This window comes from Acipenser ruthenus, chromosome 12 (genome assembly GCF_902713425.1).
Source record: "Acipenser ruthenus chromosome 12, fAciRut3.2 maternal haplotype, whole genome shotgun sequence".
NCBI lineage: Eukaryota > Metazoa > Chordata > Actinopteri > Acipenseriformes > Acipenseridae > Acipenser > Acipenser ruthenus.
The window spans coordinates 26,142,274-26,159,944 of record NC_081200.1 but is presented as its reverse complement, the minus strand read 5'-3'; the positions used below and the strand labels follow the sequence as shown (position 1 = coordinate 26,159,944).

General features: G+C 40.4%; 1 protein-coding gene across 9 annotated transcripts in view; it reads left to right on the top strand.

The window, feature by feature from the left end:
* The window catches only part of LOC117417382 (leucine-rich repeat-containing protein 7-like), a 343,846-nt gene that overhangs the window by 85,781 nt on the left and 240,394 nt on the right, over positions 1–17,671 (top strand). The gene's annotated exons all lie outside the window — the stretch shown is intronic.

The following is a 17,671-nucleotide window of genomic DNA, read 5'->3' as shown; positions in this document are numbered from 1 at the left end:
AAAGTGTCCTCTAAGCATATCTGATAGAGATCATTTTAATTAAAACAGGTCAATATAGTGAGATGATGCAAGTGAGTTAGTTATAACAGCAGCACGAAGCTGATGTTAAGAGGCACTTCTGCTTACTGTACTAGTTAGTTGCCATGGTGAGTATATCTTCATCAGTGTTTGTTCCTGGAGGGCTTTAGTGACACTAAACAGCAGTGTATGTGTTTTTAAAGCTACCTTTCTGCTGAGAGAAGCAGTAATCTTGCCCTTTCACCAAGAAGAAGCAGAAAACAATTGAGACTGTGGGACAACCAAGTTTGAATTGAACCCTCTGAGACACTGTAGCTTCTGAAGGCAGCTCAAAGTGGCAATACAAAGGCAGCTTCTTTGCTGTTTCACTATTTCCAATGGGAGTCCTTTTGTGATTCAGCAAATAGGCAACAGGCTGGTCTACATCTTTGAACTGCATGTCAAAGTAAATAAATAGTTTAATTGGAAACACACACCAAAGGATGTTGAAATAGCATGGTACTTGCTTGAACTAGTGAAGTGCTGGTAGTCTCTCTCTGTCCATCCCCTGACATTAACAGAGATGCTATTAAGCAAGTTTGGTCATATAGAAACTGACAGGGACCAGCAGCCCACACTTGTATAAAGATTTTAACTCCACCACTTGTATGCAGTACAGCCCACTCTAGGAATAAGTAGTTTTATACAGTCTCTAACCATCTCTTGTTTCTACATTTCCTTTCTTGTTTGGTGTTTCTAGTGGAATGAAGATCTGGAAACTTGAGTCCAGTGATATATATAACTTTCTTGTGACATGTATGGATACAATTTAATTATGCGTATAGAATATCATATTGGGTGCTTTACAATAGAAGCTGATCCACGAAAGGTGTGCTTACTGGCTGCTCTGAACCTTGAATGGGTGAAAATCAGCTTGTATCTTATGTAGCATCATTATACTAAATATTTTTTTATAATATCTAGTTCAATAAGAATATAAATTAAACAGTATAGCAAATGTAAAAAAAAATGATAATAATAATGTGCCATCTGATACAAACCATCTAATGCAAAGAATTGTCAGATGGCTTGTGGCAGGATGGCTCGCTGTGGTGAGGTGTGGTGATGTCACAGACCAGGAAGTAACTGAATCAAAACAATGGATGGGCGGGTGAAGCTGAATGCAACAGCGTTCAGCTGATTTATTAATAAACAAAATAAAAGATTTAAACCAACAACAAAACAGAAACGAAAGGGCACGAGGGCCAAACGAATAAACAGACAAACAAGTAAGTGTCGTGCTGGCTAATCCAGCACATTTTAACAATTGTTATTTTATATTCTGTCACCTCTCTATCTCCCCGTACTCTCCTGTCTACACACCACAACCAACCCCGCAGCACGGACAGCTGCAGTTTCTTATACTCTGGCCGAGGGGTTAACTAGCTATTAATGATCTTATTACCCCTCGGCCACAGTCTGCGCACGTTTGGTAAGGATGCGTGACTGTCAGCTAGTTAAATAATCAGTAGCTGATCAGTCACGCATCCTCACAGGGTTTTTAAATATAAAAAACAATAACAAAAGACGCGGCGCTTTTATCCGCGCCGCAAACAAATACAAATAATAATAAATAGGGGTGGGACACTCCGCCACATGGCTGTATCACACACAGTTTTTATTAAGTTGCCCAAATTCAATGCTACAGAATGCCTGGGCGAATCATACTGTCCCAAATTGTGCTGTGCTGATAAGCAAATGTGGAGCTTGATCTAAGGAAAGTAATTCTCTGAATCCAGCTGTTTTAATTTAAGTTTAAACACACACACATATATATATATATATATATATATATATATATATATATATATAGATAGATAGATAGATAGATAGATAGATAGATAGATAGATAGATAGATTTTTAAAATTGTCTTTTTAAGTAAAAACAAAAATCAGTAACACTTTAAAATAAGTGTCTGTTCATGATTATTTCATGTGTATTAAGGGAAATGTTATGGTCATTAACAGTATGTCATGAGCTCATGCTTGTGACTTTTTAATTCAATAGGAATTTCATTTGAAATCAGTAGAAAACATGTGTTAGTTATATTAGAATTACAGACACTTATTTTAATATGTTAGCAAAAAATCTCTACCACCTACGTAATTGAAAGATTGCCCTTTGGCTCTTTTTAGATGTGTTTAAAAAGTTGACTAAGTTGATTATTACACCTCAGTGGAATCAGGGCATTATACAGGTCACGGCAGATTATAGTGGTGGTTGAAACTGCAACAGAAGGTCATGTCTCTTGAGAGATGTTTCCATTGTATTGCCAAAGCACACATTATTCTAGTCATGTGTTATAACTGGAGGATATCAAATTGCTTCCCCAGAGATACACTCATACATTTGGTGTTTAGTATTTCTCTGCGTGCAGAATAACGTGTCCCGGCCAGGAATGTATATTGGACTGTCGAATTTGACGGTTGGATATATCTTCATCTTGGAAGTTTTACTGAAGAGCTCTCCTTGTTCTTATCTGACGAGCACGCTATGGGTGCCCTTCTTGGCTGCTGTGACCAGCTGTGACATGTATATTAATTAATCTCGACATGAACATCATGGCTTTTTGATTGTGCCGCTGAGCTTCAATTTGCATGCTTCTGTACAATCCACTGATGCTGTTTAAATATTAAGATTCCATAATCAATACTGTGTGCAGCCTCTCTTAGAGACCTGTTCATCATTTTGATAGGGACAGAGAAAAAGCAAAAGCTATTTACTATAAACAGTATTAGGGTTAGGGTTAGCAGCAGGGATTTTAAGTCACACCGATTAGGAGTGAGACTCATTCGTTCTAGGTACTTTTTTTTTTGCACCAGGTTTAACAGTCTTATGCTAAATCTCACTCCTATTTTTTCATCTCTCTGCTTTAAAAAATGAGAATAAACTAATAAACACTCGCAAAGTGTTGAAAAGGTTTTTTCTTTAACGGAACATTACTTCTGTTAAAGTCCTTGAAGTTTACAGGGCCCAGTATTTCAAAGTATAAGTAAACCAGGATTTGTATGTGAGTAAGTTTAACATGTGTAAGTGATGAAAAAGATTTCTCCTGTATTGTAGTCTAGTGCATAATTAAGGACTGAAAGCAGGTATAGATTCTTTCACGTCAGGTTAGAGTGATTATTAGCAGTGAAGGACAGACTGTTTGTATTGACAGAGGAGGTAAAGTGTTTAATACATGTGTTTAATAAATGCAGAGATAGGCTTGTTCACAACTGTGGACAAACTGATCTACAGGGATAGCTGTAAACACACACTCTGATAGTCTGTTCAGCCAGTCAGAGGTTTGTGTGGCATAGTGGCGACCAATAAGAATACAGTACTAAGGTTGTACAGTACTTGAAATATCAAAGGTTTCACAGACCCTGTTTAGCAATTATCTTTAATGTTACCTTTGGTAAGGTAGTCCTAGATTTGTGGTAATCAGGGTCTGTAAACCAACTGTGGAGATGCTACAAAAGCATGGTAAGCTGAAGCATGGCAAATAAGAAATCTGATTAATTAAAGTGTAATATGGTATATGGTATTCATGAATTATATTGATTGCATTAAAGTAGACTTTACAGAACATTTTAATAAATGTATTATAGTGCCCAGCATTTCATAATCTTAATCATGAATTGGTAAACACCCAAATTTGTTTCTCTTGTTGCATGCTTATTAAATCTATAAGAATGTTGAGAAATTATTTTTTAAAAAAAGTGGTTATCTAGTGCAGATGGATTATTCACAATGATTGTTTGTCTTTATAAAGTTTTCTAAAATACAGGGCTAACCATGGTGGAGCCCAAACAATTGTCAACAGGCACCTTCCAGACAAAGCCAAGTTCATACCATGGTGGCCCATGTAGTTGCAGTGTTGCCAATTACCATTTGCCAAGCTAATGAGAGAAATGTTCTGTGATGTTTTTGTCATACTTCATATCTATGAATGTGCAACAGATTTCCTCTTAATATTGTAATGGAAAACTCTATACAAATAACATATTTGCATATTGTTGTTTGCTGTACATTATGTGCTTGTCTACAGACTGCACATAATGTACAGCAAACAGTTGCAATCATGTTGGTGTAGCGATCTTGGTTCCCGCAAGCAGGCGCAACACACAGGGCGAGGCAATCCACACACAGGCAGAGGGCGGGCGCGAACCCGGGACCTCTCACACTAAAGCATAGTGCCAAAAGAGCTGGCTCCCTTGCAAGGAGCGTATATCGGGCTTATGTCTTTGTGTGTGATTACATCACCTACCAGCCCTACTGCTGCCTTCCCCCGTGCACGCTACATTGGCAATAGCAAGTCTAATCATTAAACATATTTACAGTAGCATCGAGCCTAATTGCAAGAGAGAGTAGTGTTGGCATATAAAAGCACACATCAGTACATTGACATTCAAAATGTACCTCCCAGAGCTGGTTCAGGCACAGCAAGATTGATTACCAGCTTGAGGAATACAATCATGAACAGAGTGATCCTGCAGGGGTCTTTGCATTTTTAAAGTTAATTGTTGTTTCTAAAATCCACCAGTTGAACACTGTTGGAAATAATCATCTCTTGAAAGAGCTACAATATGGCTCCCCAGTGGCGCATTCAGTAAAAGCACTCACGTAGAGTGCAGGATGCGCCCTATAGTCTGGACGTCGCCTTTCGAGTCCAGGCTATTGCTTTGTCGATTGAAGATGGGAGCTCCCAGGGGGTGGCGCACAATTGGCCAAGCCCCACCCGGGGGGAGGGAGGGCTAGGTCGGCCAGGGTGTCTGAGATACCACCAATGGGAAGTGTAGTACACTGGTATTTTATACAAATCAGATTTTCAAAACAAAAACTCCAAATCATAACAATTGGTTGCTGTACAATGGTTGTCCGCTATCCAACTTGTATGGTGTCCCACGTCAGGTAATCTACACTGACTGAATCCTATGCAGTGGCTGGCCTTAACAACTGTCTTTAACTTTTTTGTACAGACGGAGCGATTCAAAGCCACTCAGCTTTCCCAAGCTTGTCCAACTTCCACTTCCCAATGAGATCTGATTTTTAAGGTACAACTCTTTAAGAAATGAAGGGGTTGATTTGATCACCCTATAACCCGCCTAGATAAGTCACACCTGGATCACAGCTCAACCACTTTTAGTAGGAGTAATACTGGGATAACCACAGGGAGGTGGTTCATGCATCCAGTGCTGTAAAATGCTCCAGTACAGTCCAGCTGTGGCCTCTGTCTGCAACGTACAGGTTGAATAAATAACCCCTTAGATCTGTATGAGTTATTTTAGTCAAGAATTTGAGATAAGCCTAAGGAGTAGAGCTACATTTCAAGACTTATCAAAGTCCCCCCCACCTTCCCTCTATACAGTTTCAAGGCAGTTGTGTGATAGATATCAATCAACCTGACTCACATAACGATTATTAAAATACATTTCTAAATGACCATCATTTGTTGTCGTTGTATGAACTGTATGAAGTACTCATTTCATTTATTTATTTATTTTTAATTTAGAGTGACCAATTATAATTTGTATTTATTTTCCCTCCAATTTGGAATGTCCAATTATATTTTTTCTCCTGACCGCAGTGAGTCCCCACACAGCACAGACGTTCTGAGGGTGTGTGAGTGTCCTCCGATCTCACAAGCCTAAAGTCAGAATCGCTTTTACACCGAGCAATCCAGAGCAGAGGTGGACGGGCTACCGATCCCGGAGAACAGAGATCAGCCCTGCTCGGTGTCTGGCCAGTAGGGTTCGCTGTTGTGCAATGAGGAGAAACAATCCCTGCCGGTTTCTCATCCCCCACCCTGGGAGCATAAAAGACAATGTGAAGCCCCCCTCGGGGGCCCCAGCAAAGTTCAGCCTCTGCACAGCCTGGGCGCAAACTGGCGCCGTCCAAGCTGTGTGACTCATCCTGCACTCTCAGTGGATGAGTCACTTGGGAACACCCCTCATTTCATTTCTGAGTACTAATTAAAATGCATCATGTTCCAAGCTGAACGGAAAACATGAAATAGAATATAAATAAATATATAAAAGATTGGGTAGCTTTCTGCCATTTGAGCAACACTTTTTTGTGCAGAACACAACCCACACAGAGAAAATTAATGAGCAATAATGATATTCTAAAGACAATGCTTGGCCTGTTATCTGTGTGGAAGATATTAAAATCGTGCTGATAAAAAGACCTACCAGATCCCAGAATGCCTTTCATGTAGATCATAGGTGCTGTTTCTATGGCAGCACAAGTAGAGTGTTGTGCAGCAGAAACTGATTCTCTAGAGAGAGAGGAAGAGGGAGTGGATAGTTAGTATTTACTATATATTCACACTATGTATTCTGTAGTAAGACCAAAGGAAATGTGCTGAATTGTTCTCATATGGCGGGCAACAGCAGCTCAAGAATGGCTCGGCGAGACAGCTAACAAATATGCCACATTTCCATCTGTACCTTTAAACCAATCTGTAAAACTCATCTCATTCCAATATCAAACATTGCCTGCCTACCACCGGTTCCATCTGCAGTGCGCAACCCAATCTGCAACCGGACGCACACAAACTGTGTTTTTCTTTTTTGTACCTAGTTTCAAACTCCATAACATGTCAGTTGTCTGTTTATATGCTTGTCTGTTTTCTGTAGCATTGTTCGGGAAACTTGGCTCGGTAACCTGGCTTTAACACAGAAAAACTGGCATAGCTTTGAGCAGAGATTTGAAGGTGTGTCCTCCATAGGTAATACAAATGAGATTTTTTTTTTGTCAGCTCGACCAATTCCTACAGAAACTTCTGTACAATAAGCATTATCAAATTAGCTGGTGAAATTAACTTGTGCATCTTAGTTAAGATAAGTTCATATTTCACTGTGCTAGTTAATGATATTATTATTATTATTATTATTATTATTATTATTATTATTATTATTATTATTATTAGATTGAGCTCGACAGTCTTTCTAACTGTAGCAGTCAGGTCTTGCCACTTATTTTGGTAACCAATTCAAACCACTCTGCATGGACGACATAGGCAGGATGACAGATTTGATACTTTTTTTTTTTTTGTTAGTTCTTTATGGAAAATGATTTTACCAATTAAACCACATTTAGTGAAATCACCATGTCAGTTGTTATTTTTATTATGCTTCAGAAATGCTAGTTCTTTTTATATCCAAATATGCACATTTATTAATGTAATTTTTTTCACATTATTTTTTGTGGATTAACTGTTTAAACGGCTTACCATACTCCCCCACAGTGCTTTAGCTCCAAGATGCTTTGAGCTGTTTCCAAATACTCCCTCACACAGAACTTTCAGGTGAAGAGAAAAAAAAAACCCTGTTTCCCTAACCATCTCTTTGTTTATTCTCTCTGCTTCCTTTAGTCATTATGATTTGTCGGTATTTGCAACCAATCCACTTCCTTTTTGTACAGGGGTGTGGACATCACAATTAGTGGTGTTGTGCTCATAACATAAAGCAGAGTGAGCCAGCTGTATCAAACACTAACATGTTTTTTTATGACTTTCATTTTTGTTACCGGGTGCAGGCGTATACAAACAACATAGCTTTATTAACTGATATGACAGGAACAATAGCAATCCATCACATCTCCCCTCTTAAATGAAATAAACATTTATTTTTAGCTAGCTTACTAAGGGCAATGGGTAGACTGCCATGAACCCTTTTGGGAAGGACAGGGATTATTCTGCCCCATTCGATAATTTCCCAATCTAAATATCTAAGCATTGAACTGACTTAACAACACGTCCAGATATGGTTGTTACGAATCCTTCTGGAACTTGTCTTGGTGGATCTGCAGTGTCTTTTTGGCTGTTGCTTTCTTGTGCTGTTTCAGCTCTCGGTGGTGACTGGCTACTGCTATTTTGTATCTCTTCTGGAATTGCATGCTGTTCTTCAATTGTTGGTGAATGTTCTCTCTCATTATCGTATCTCCCCGCTCCGTCTGGATGACATATGAGTGCAGTCGGATGATTCCAGTTGTATTCCATTCTTTTTCACCATCAGTTTTTCGAACGCTATCCCCGATGCTCAGCTGTGGAAGTGGTCTTGTAGAATGTTTTCTATTGTAGTACTTTTCGAAACTCTGCTTTGCCTTTGCTTCATTCTGTCTTACTGCATTTAGGTCAGGCCATTCTGGGATTAAATTTTGCTTCAATGTTGGGACTGTAGTGTGAATTCTTTGTCCCATCATCAGTCTTGCTGGGCTTTCCTGCATTGACTCTGTGGGTGTTGAATGATAGCTCAGTAACGCAAGGTAAGGGTCAGCTTACTTGAGTATCTTTTTCACAGTTTTAACTGCACATTCAGCCATGCCATTTGCTTGTGGATAGTATGGACTAGAAGTTACATGCTCAAAGTCATACTGAGTTGCAAACTGCTTGAACTGCCAGGCAGTGAACTATAGTTTCAGGTATTCCAAATCTTGCAAATACGCTCTTCAGCTTTGCGATCACCATTTCACTGTTGGTCTTCAGTAAATCTAATATCTCTAACCATCGTGAAAAGTAGTCAGTAACAACAAGGAAGTTTCTCCCTTTGTATTCACATAAATCTGCAGCTAACTTCTGCCATGGAAGCTCAGGCAGCTGGGTTGTGATGAGAGGTTATTTGCACTGGCTAGGCTTGTGTTCATTGCAGTATTTACATGACAGGACATTTTCCTTTACATCATTTGCAATCCCTGGCCACCAAACTGAGTGCTTGTATCGCTCCCTACATTTGGTTAGTGACACTGGTGTATCTTTTCTGTCATGTCTGCTCTCATGCTGCAGGGAATAACAATTTAGCTGGCATGTTTTAGGAATCCATTCAGTTCACTTAGGAGTCCTCTTTCTGCGAAGTACAGCTACATCTCTGAAGTACTCAGGCCATCCATTTCGCATGTAGTTCTGCACACACTGCAACTGACTGTCACTCAGTGTTTCCTGTTTGATCTGTTCTTGCACAGATTTTCTCACTGGCCAATGTTTTTATATGGCATCGACATACGCTTGTATTTCTGCTTCTAGTTCTGATGGTTCTGTGCTTTTCCTTGGGTGTCTCGATAGCACATCTGCTATAAGCAAGTGCTTCCCTGGCACATATTCAGCAACTGGATTGAACGTCATCATTCTGATCAGTAAGCACTGACATCGGATTGGTGCTCTGTCGAGATCCTTGCTGTTTATTAGTAGGGGTCTACTTAAATCGTGGTAAATTTACGTATTTTTCACGGGTATGTTGCGGAATAAAATTAGGATTTTGCGGACATTTCGCGGACATGTTTAAACATTAAATAAACCTAAGTAGACAGTATTTCAGAACACTATGAAGCCTACAAATAGTGGTACTTGCTTCCTAACTAAAACAGAGTGCTGGCATTTGTTAAAGGCAAGTATGCAGCATCCCCTTGCAGTTTACTTGCCCATACATTGAGACTGCACGTCTGCATCCACTGAATTGGTTGGAAGTTAAGGCAAAGCTTTGCCAAGTTATACAGATGTGGAAATCGATTAGAAACAGCCCAAAAACTCGGTTACACAAGGGTATCTGGCATACTTTAATGAAGTCAATGTATGCAGCACGTTCGTTGTCATGTTATTTGTCCCATCCAATAATTTATTTTATTAGTACCGAGTCAAAACAAAGAAGACGTGGCTATTCTGGTCTAAAATTCCAACTGTAAGCAGCAGGTTGAAGCGAGGTGGCTGTGCTGGGTCGTTTTAGTACTGATTTAACTTGTAGACAGGAATACTTTTTGTCTGGGCTGACTTTCCAGTTTGGTTTCTGAAAGCTGTTTATTTTACGTTCTGTTCAACAGCCTCTGTAGTAGCCTTTTGTTTAATGTGTGATTCTGAAGCTAAATAGCGATCGATCGTATTTTCTCCAAATACACATTCAGATATGGAAAACAATTACCTCAGTCTGCATGTAGTTTATTTGGGAAATATCTTGAAACGATCATCAGCCGAAATATAGTTTGCTTTCTTTGTCGTCCATTTCTACTATTTTACCTCCAATGCTGAAAACTAGATTTTAGCAACCTAAATTAAAACAATGCAGCACCAACTTTGTCCCGCCCCCTCCTGCACAGTACAGGTCACACAAAAGCAGTAAAGACACACTGATAGGCTGATTAAAATGTTGTCATTTGAATAGTAAACAAGAACGTTAACTGCTTTGGAGAATTTATTTTGTAAATGTTACTTGTGGATGTTTTTTGTTTGTTTGTTTAATGCTTAAGTGCAATGCACACGGGACGGCGAAGGAATAAAAATGGGCTATCTACAGAAGGAAGATACGTAGTTTGCGTCACTAGAGTTGTGCAGTAGTTCATTTAAACAAGTTTTTTTTTTTTTCCTCTCCGTACTTGTTTGTATGCATTGGCCCCTAAGAGGTGCATTTCGCGGTGAGCCCTCAATTTCACGATTTCCGTGAAATCGCGAATTAGGTAGGTCCCTATTTATTAGTGTCACCAATAGCTTGTGATCTGTTATAAGTCTGTAGGACTCCAGTCCACATAGATACTGGTAGAATCTTTCTGAAACCCAGACACTAGCCAGGCATTCCTTCTCTATTTGTGCGTATCACTTCTCAGCATCAGTGAGGGTACGGGAACAAAGGTTACTGGTTTCAGTTCCTTACCATTGCTGGCATCTGCACTTACTATTGTTGGTTTGTTTGGATTAAAAGATATCATGGCTTTAACTCTGGCTTTTAATGCAAAAGATATCATGGCTTTAACTCTGTTGAATGCTTTGTCTTGAGGTGGACCCGATAACTGCTATATTGGACCTGAGCAGCTCATTTACAGGGTGCAAAACGTTGGAGAGGTTTGGTAAGTATCGGCCTATGTAGTTTATCATTTCTAGAAGTCTCCGTAGTTCTGTCACATTTTGTGGTGGATCTAACCTTTGATGGCTGCGACCTCTCTGGACTAGGTGTGATGCCTTCTTTGCTGATCACTTGTCCCAGAAACTCTAGTTTAGGTTGGCAACTGTACCTTCCTGGTCATGTAGCAGCTCAGTCATGTTGCATTGACATATCTCAGGCGCTGAAGTGATGCCAAATGGTAGCCTTCTAAAGCAGTATCTGCCTGACGGTGTGATGAAAGTGGTTAGCTTTGCACTCTCTCTTTCCAGTGGAATTTGCCAAAATCCACTTGCTGCATCTAAACTTGAAAATACAGTACTTCCTGCTAGCTTTGGCAATATATCAACCAGCATTGGCAAAATGTATTTTTCTCTTTTAACATTTGCATTCCGTTTCTTAGATCCACACAAATTCTTATCTTTCCATTTTTCTTTACGACTGGTACCATAGGCGCACACCATTAAGTTTCTTATGATCTCCTTCGATTCCATTCTTCTCAGCTCCTCTTCAGCCTTTGGCAGTAAGGGGATGGGAATCCTGCGAGGTGTAGTGATGCTGTAGTGTTGTGCATTCTCTTTCAGCACAATTCTGACTGGTTCACCTTCTAATGTTCCCAAGTCACCATAAACACTAACTGCTTCAATGCGATGTATCAGCCCCAATTTTACCCCAACAGCTCTGCTGAGTAGGCTATCTCCTTCAGATTTCACAACAACTACTCTGAAAAAGTAATCTTGCCATTTACTTTGACATTTAATCTTCATTTTTGCAATAAACTGCCCTCTAGTGGTCACAGCTCCTCTTGGGCTATGCAAAGCATTCTTTACGTTCTTTAACTGTGGCTTTTTGGCTAGATTATTGTAAGTGACTTCAGTTATAATTGACGTATCTGCTCCTGAATTTATCTTGAAGATTACAGGTGTTCCAGCAGTGTCCAGAGTGGTGTGCCACTGAGGTTCATAATCATTGATAATTGTATCTACTTCTGATTATTGTCTGTAACTGAGCCCAGAAACAGTGAATCTGCATCTTCTGTGTGTGTATTAACATACACTAATTTAGTACAGCAGACTGCTGCAAAGTGTCCGTGTTTGTGGCATTTATTGCATTTCTTGTCTTTCGCTGGGCAAATGTCTGTGCCTGCATGTGCACGGCCACATCTGTCGCATTTTTTAATTTCTCACGTTTGTTTCGAATGCTGAGTATTGTACTGATGCACGTTTCTTGGCTTGTGTGATTTTTCTTTACGTCTGAATGCCTTCAGCTATTCTACTTGCTCAGCATCAGTTTCGGTATTCTGCTTTTTAACAAGCTCAGATTGTCTTGCATTTTCTGTTGCTACACGGAGGGTAAGGTCGCTTTTCATCTGTAACTTTTGTGATTTGTTCCACTGTTGGATTATTGGCAGTTTTCTCTAGAACTGTCTTTACCTGGTTTTGAAAGTACTTTGAGCTAGTCTAGAGATTCCGAAGTGCCGGCACTGAACAGCCTCCCTCGTCCCATTCAAATCATGTGACCTTATAGTTTCTTATAGTTTTACATTTATAATCTGTATTGCATATTGTCATAATGAATTGTTGTATCTGTTAGGGACATTCATTTTAGATTCTGAGTCTGAACATTAATTTGAGAAAAGTAACAACATTGCGCTATCCCATGGATTGAAAATAGGAATATGTGTCTCAAGCAGGGACTTAGAAAACTAATACATCAAGTAAAATATAAGATGATAAAGTACCTGAGGTTTCCTGTGTCTCACTGGGAATCTGACAGAATGCTATATAATGCAATACATTTAGGCTTATATTCTTATCTTATTTTACCTCTATTTGACAGATGCTCTGCAAAGCAGCCAAAAATAGTCATGGAGTAGGATCTCTTTGAGTGCCTGCTTCATATCAAAGAACAAACTGTGACTAAAAAGTATATGTTTTAATCAATTTTGGCAGCATAAGCAGCGCTTGCTAAGTACTTGAGATGTGGAGGTTTCATTGCGACAATGGTAAAAGTGTTTATTGATCTGAATACATTAAACCTGCGAAAGCTGCAATTGCATTCTATTTTTGTCACCATTATTGAATGTCTTTCACAGCATTAACAAGTCAATTGTGTGGTCTGTTTGTGAACTTTGTTGGGTAATGGCCTCAGAAAATGACATTGCTAGAGACTGACTATATTTCTGAGGCATTTTGTTATATTTTTCCCATTGCTTCCTCATTCCAGCTTGGTTCAGTTTAAAAATGAGTGCAGTACAATTGCAATTTTAAGGGCATACCTATAAAAGGGGAGTATGCCTCCCTCATGTTGATTTGTGAAAAGACTGCATTGCTACATTGTTGAGCTCCTTCAGTAGTATATAATAAAGAAGCATGGGTTCACAAGTCCTGTCCAAGCAGGCTGAAAGCCAGGTAGAGGGAAGTAATACATCTTAGTTATTGCACAAAATAACTCTGCTGTGCAAGAGGTGGCCATCATAAAAATGCAAGATAATGGTGAAAAATGGTTATTACAGTACCAGATATCTAAAACATAAAACAAAGACTAGATAAGAAACTTTTTTTTATGGTACTGGTTATGATCAGTACAAGCCGATCTATGAACTTCTTTCAATTCCCAGAGGGGGAGGGGTAAGGAGGAAGAACTCAAAAGGGAGAACAGAGGACAAGCGGTCATTCCAGCCACCACCATCCCAACCAGTAGAATGGACTGAGAGGCATCAGGACAAACTAGAGAGGTGAGTGGAAGCCCTGACAAGTCCACCAGTGATGGCATACCCTGATTGTGAAAAACCGTTTGTGTTGCATGTTGATGCTTCAGAAGAAGGTCTGGGAGCAGTCCTGTATCAGAGGCAGGAGGGTGTACTGAGAGTTATTGCTTATGGATCCAGAACCTTGACTCCTGCAGAAAAAAATTACAGACTTCACTCAGGAAAGCTGGAATTTCTAGCTTTAAAATGGGCCATCACAGAGCGTTTCCGTGACTACCTCTTCTATGCTCCTCACTTTACAGTATATAGTGACAACAATCCGTTGACCTATATAATGAAAACCGCCAAGCTACACGCTACAGGCCATCGCTGGGTGGCAGAACTTGCAGATTATCGATTTACTTTGAAGTACCGTCCAGGATCTGCCAGTAGAGATGCTGACTTCTTATCAAGGAGACCCACAAAGATCAAAGAGCTGATGAAGAGTGCCAGCCTGATACTGTAGCGGCAATGGAAGAAGCACTTGATGCTCAGGAAAGGGTGATGTTGACTGGATCTCCGCTGTGTCATGTGATGTGGCCACTTTAGCAGAAACTGTATGGGAATGTGAGACTACAGCCCAACTACAGACGACTGAGGACATCAGAGATGCGCAGAAAGAGGACCCTGTTATCAGTAGAGTGCTAGCCCTAAAGCTGCAGAACAATGTCCTGAAGAATAAAGAAAGGCAAAAAGAACCTGCAACAGTAAGACATCTACTGAGAGAGTGGCCTCGCTTGCAAGTGGATAAGAATGGAATACTTTGCCGCAAAACAGTAACAAAACTTCAAATGGTCATGCCAGAGAATTATAAGACGGTAGTCTTCAAGCAACTTCATGAGGAGATGGGGCACTTGGGAGCTGACAGGATGCTTGCTTTAGCCAGAGACTGTTACTATTGGCCAAAAATGAGAGAAGAAATCGAGCACTACATAACTAAAGTGTGTAGATGTCTAAAACAAAAGAAACCAAATCAAACAACAAGAACTCCGCTACTAAGTATTGTAACCACTGAACTGTTCGAGATGATCTCCATTGATTACCTGCACTTAGAAAGAAGCAAAGGTGGATATGAATATATACTAGTCATTGTAGATCATTTTACCAAGTTTGCTCAGGCCTATGCAACATCAAACAAGTCTGGAAAGACTGCAGCACAGAAAATATTCAATGATTTCATCCTGAGATTTGGATTCCCATTGAAGATCCATCACGACCAGGGAAGGGAGTTTGAAAATGAGCACTTCAAGAAACTGCAAGAATACAGTGGGATACTTAACTCAAGGACAAGTCCCTACCACCCTCAAGCAAACCCTGCAGAACGTATTAACCGGACATTACTGAGCATGTTGCGGACATTAGAAGAAGTCCAGAAGTCGAACTGGAAGGATTTCCTCAATAAAGTGGTCCATGCCTATAATTCTACTGTCCATGAGGCAACTGGATTTTCCCCGTTCTTTCTGCTCTTTGGCCGAGAACCAAAGCTACCAATCGACCTGAGAGAGAACAAGAAATGGAAAAGCAGTCTGTGGCGGAGTGTCCCGCCCTTATTTATTGTTATTTGGATTTGTTTGCGGCGTGGATAAAAGCGCCGCGTCTTTTATTGTTTATATTTAAAAACCCCGTGAGGATGCATGACTGATCAGCTACTGATTATTTAACTAGCTGACAGTCATGCATCCTTACCAAAAGCGTGCAGACTTTGGCTGAGGGGTAATAAGATAATTAACAACTAGTTGACCCCTTGGCCAGAGTATAAGAACCTGCACCTGTCCGTTCTGCAAGGTTGGAGTGTAGAGAGGAGAGTATGGGAGAGCGAGAGCATATAAAATTAACAATTGCTAAAACGTGCTGGATTAGCCAGCACGTTACTAACTTGTTTGTCTGTCTGATTCGTTTGGCCCTCGTGCCCTTTTGTTTTGTTGTTTTGTTAAAATCATTTGTTTTGTTCATTTGTTTGTTAATAAATACGCTGAGTGCCGTTGCACTCAGCTTCACCCGCCCATCCATTGTTTTGATTCAGTTACTTCCTGGTCCGTGACGTCACCACACCTCACCACTGCGAGCCAGACTGTCACACAGTCCCATGAAAGTTATGCAGAAAAGTGGAAAACAGCTATGCAGGAAGCCTATGAGATTGCGTCAGTTCTGGAACCAGGAGATCACGTGCTGGTAAGAAATTTGTCAGAGAGAGGAGGACCTGGGAAGTTACGTGCACACTGGGAAGATAAAATACATGCAGTGAAAAAAACAAGAGGGACAGACAGCACAGTGTATGAGGTTGAGCCATTGGAAGGAAGTGGGAGAATAAGAGTTCTGCACAGAAACTTGCTAATACCCTGTCCATATCTTGTAGATGGTCAAATCAGTAGTAATGCACAGCCAAAACAAAAACCCCACAGTCAAAAAAAAAAAAAACACCCCAGCGCAGAGACCACACTGTTTCAGTGAATCAAGAAAATTCTGATGAAGAACCGTATGGTTTCTTTATAACAGCACCTAGAACTATTACAAGAGAAGAAACAAACTTGAATCCAGAAGCAGAGGAATTTGAGCCTGGAATAGAGGAAAGTACTTCTTACCCAGCTAGACCACAGATGGAGAAAAAACCTGAAACCTGAATCTGACGGTAATGAAGAAGAGGAAGAAGTTGACCCCAGATGCAACAGACAATCCGTGCGAGTGAGGCAGCCACGAAAGCTGTATACCTACGATCATTTAGGGGAACCTACCTATTGATCTGCTGACCAGAGTACACAGTGTGGTGAAGGGACCAGCAATGCTTAGATGGAAACCTGTACCGATTGTTTGGGCTCCACCGAGACGCCACCGAAGTCTGGTCACTTCTGCATGGTAGGCCATAGGGTATGGAGAAAACCACATGAGTACATGCATCCATCATGCCGCGTGTCAACATTGCAGGCTGGTGGTGGTGGTGTGATGGTGTGGGGTGTGTTTTCATGGCACACATTGGGCCCCGTGGAGCAACGTTTGAATGCCACAGGATATCTGAACATCATTGCCAATCAGGTGCATCCCTTCATGGCAGCAGTGTATCCATCTGCTAATGGATTTTTTCAGCAGGATAATGCCCCAAGCCACAAGGCTAGGATTGTCCAGGAATGGTTCCACAAACATGACAGTGAATTCAGCTTACTGCAGTGGCCTGCCCAGTCACCAGATCTCAATCCAATTGCGCATCTGAGGGATGAGATGGAACGGGCTATTCGGAGTAGAGATCCACTACCAGCCAACTTGACACAACTGTGGGAAGCATTGAAGTCAACATGGGCCAGCATCCCTGTGGAACGCTTTTGACACCTTGTAGAGTCCATGCCCCGATGAATTGAGGCTGTTCTGAGGGCAAAAAGGGGTGCAACTCAATATTGGTGTTCCTAATGTTTTGTACACTCACTGTGTGTGTATATATATATATATATATATATATATATATATATATATATATATATATATATATATATATTTACAGTGCCTTGCATAAGTATTCACCCCCCTTGGACTTTTCCACATTTTGTAGTGTTACAACCTGTTGAAGTGGGGAAAAAAAATCTACATATTTTTCAAAATTATTTACAAATAAAAAACTGAAAAATCTTGATTGCAGAAGAATTCACCCCCTTTGCTGTGACACCCCAAAATAAGCTCTGGTGCAACCAATTGCCTTCAGAAGTCACATAATTAGTTGAATGGAGTCCACCTGTGTGCAATTAAAGTGTCACATGATCTCAGATTAAATACACCTGTTTCTGGAAGGCCCCAGAGTTTGTTAGAGCGCATATCTAAACAAACAGCATCATGAAGACCAAGGAGCTATCAAAACAAGTAAAGTTCTGGAGAAGCACCAATCAGGGTTGGGTTATAAAAAGGTTCTCTGGTCTGATAAAACCAAAATTGACCCTATGTGTGGCGCAAAGCCAACACTGCTCATCACCCTGAGAACACCATCACCACCTCACGGTGAAGCATGGTGGTGGCAGCATCATGTTATGGGGATGC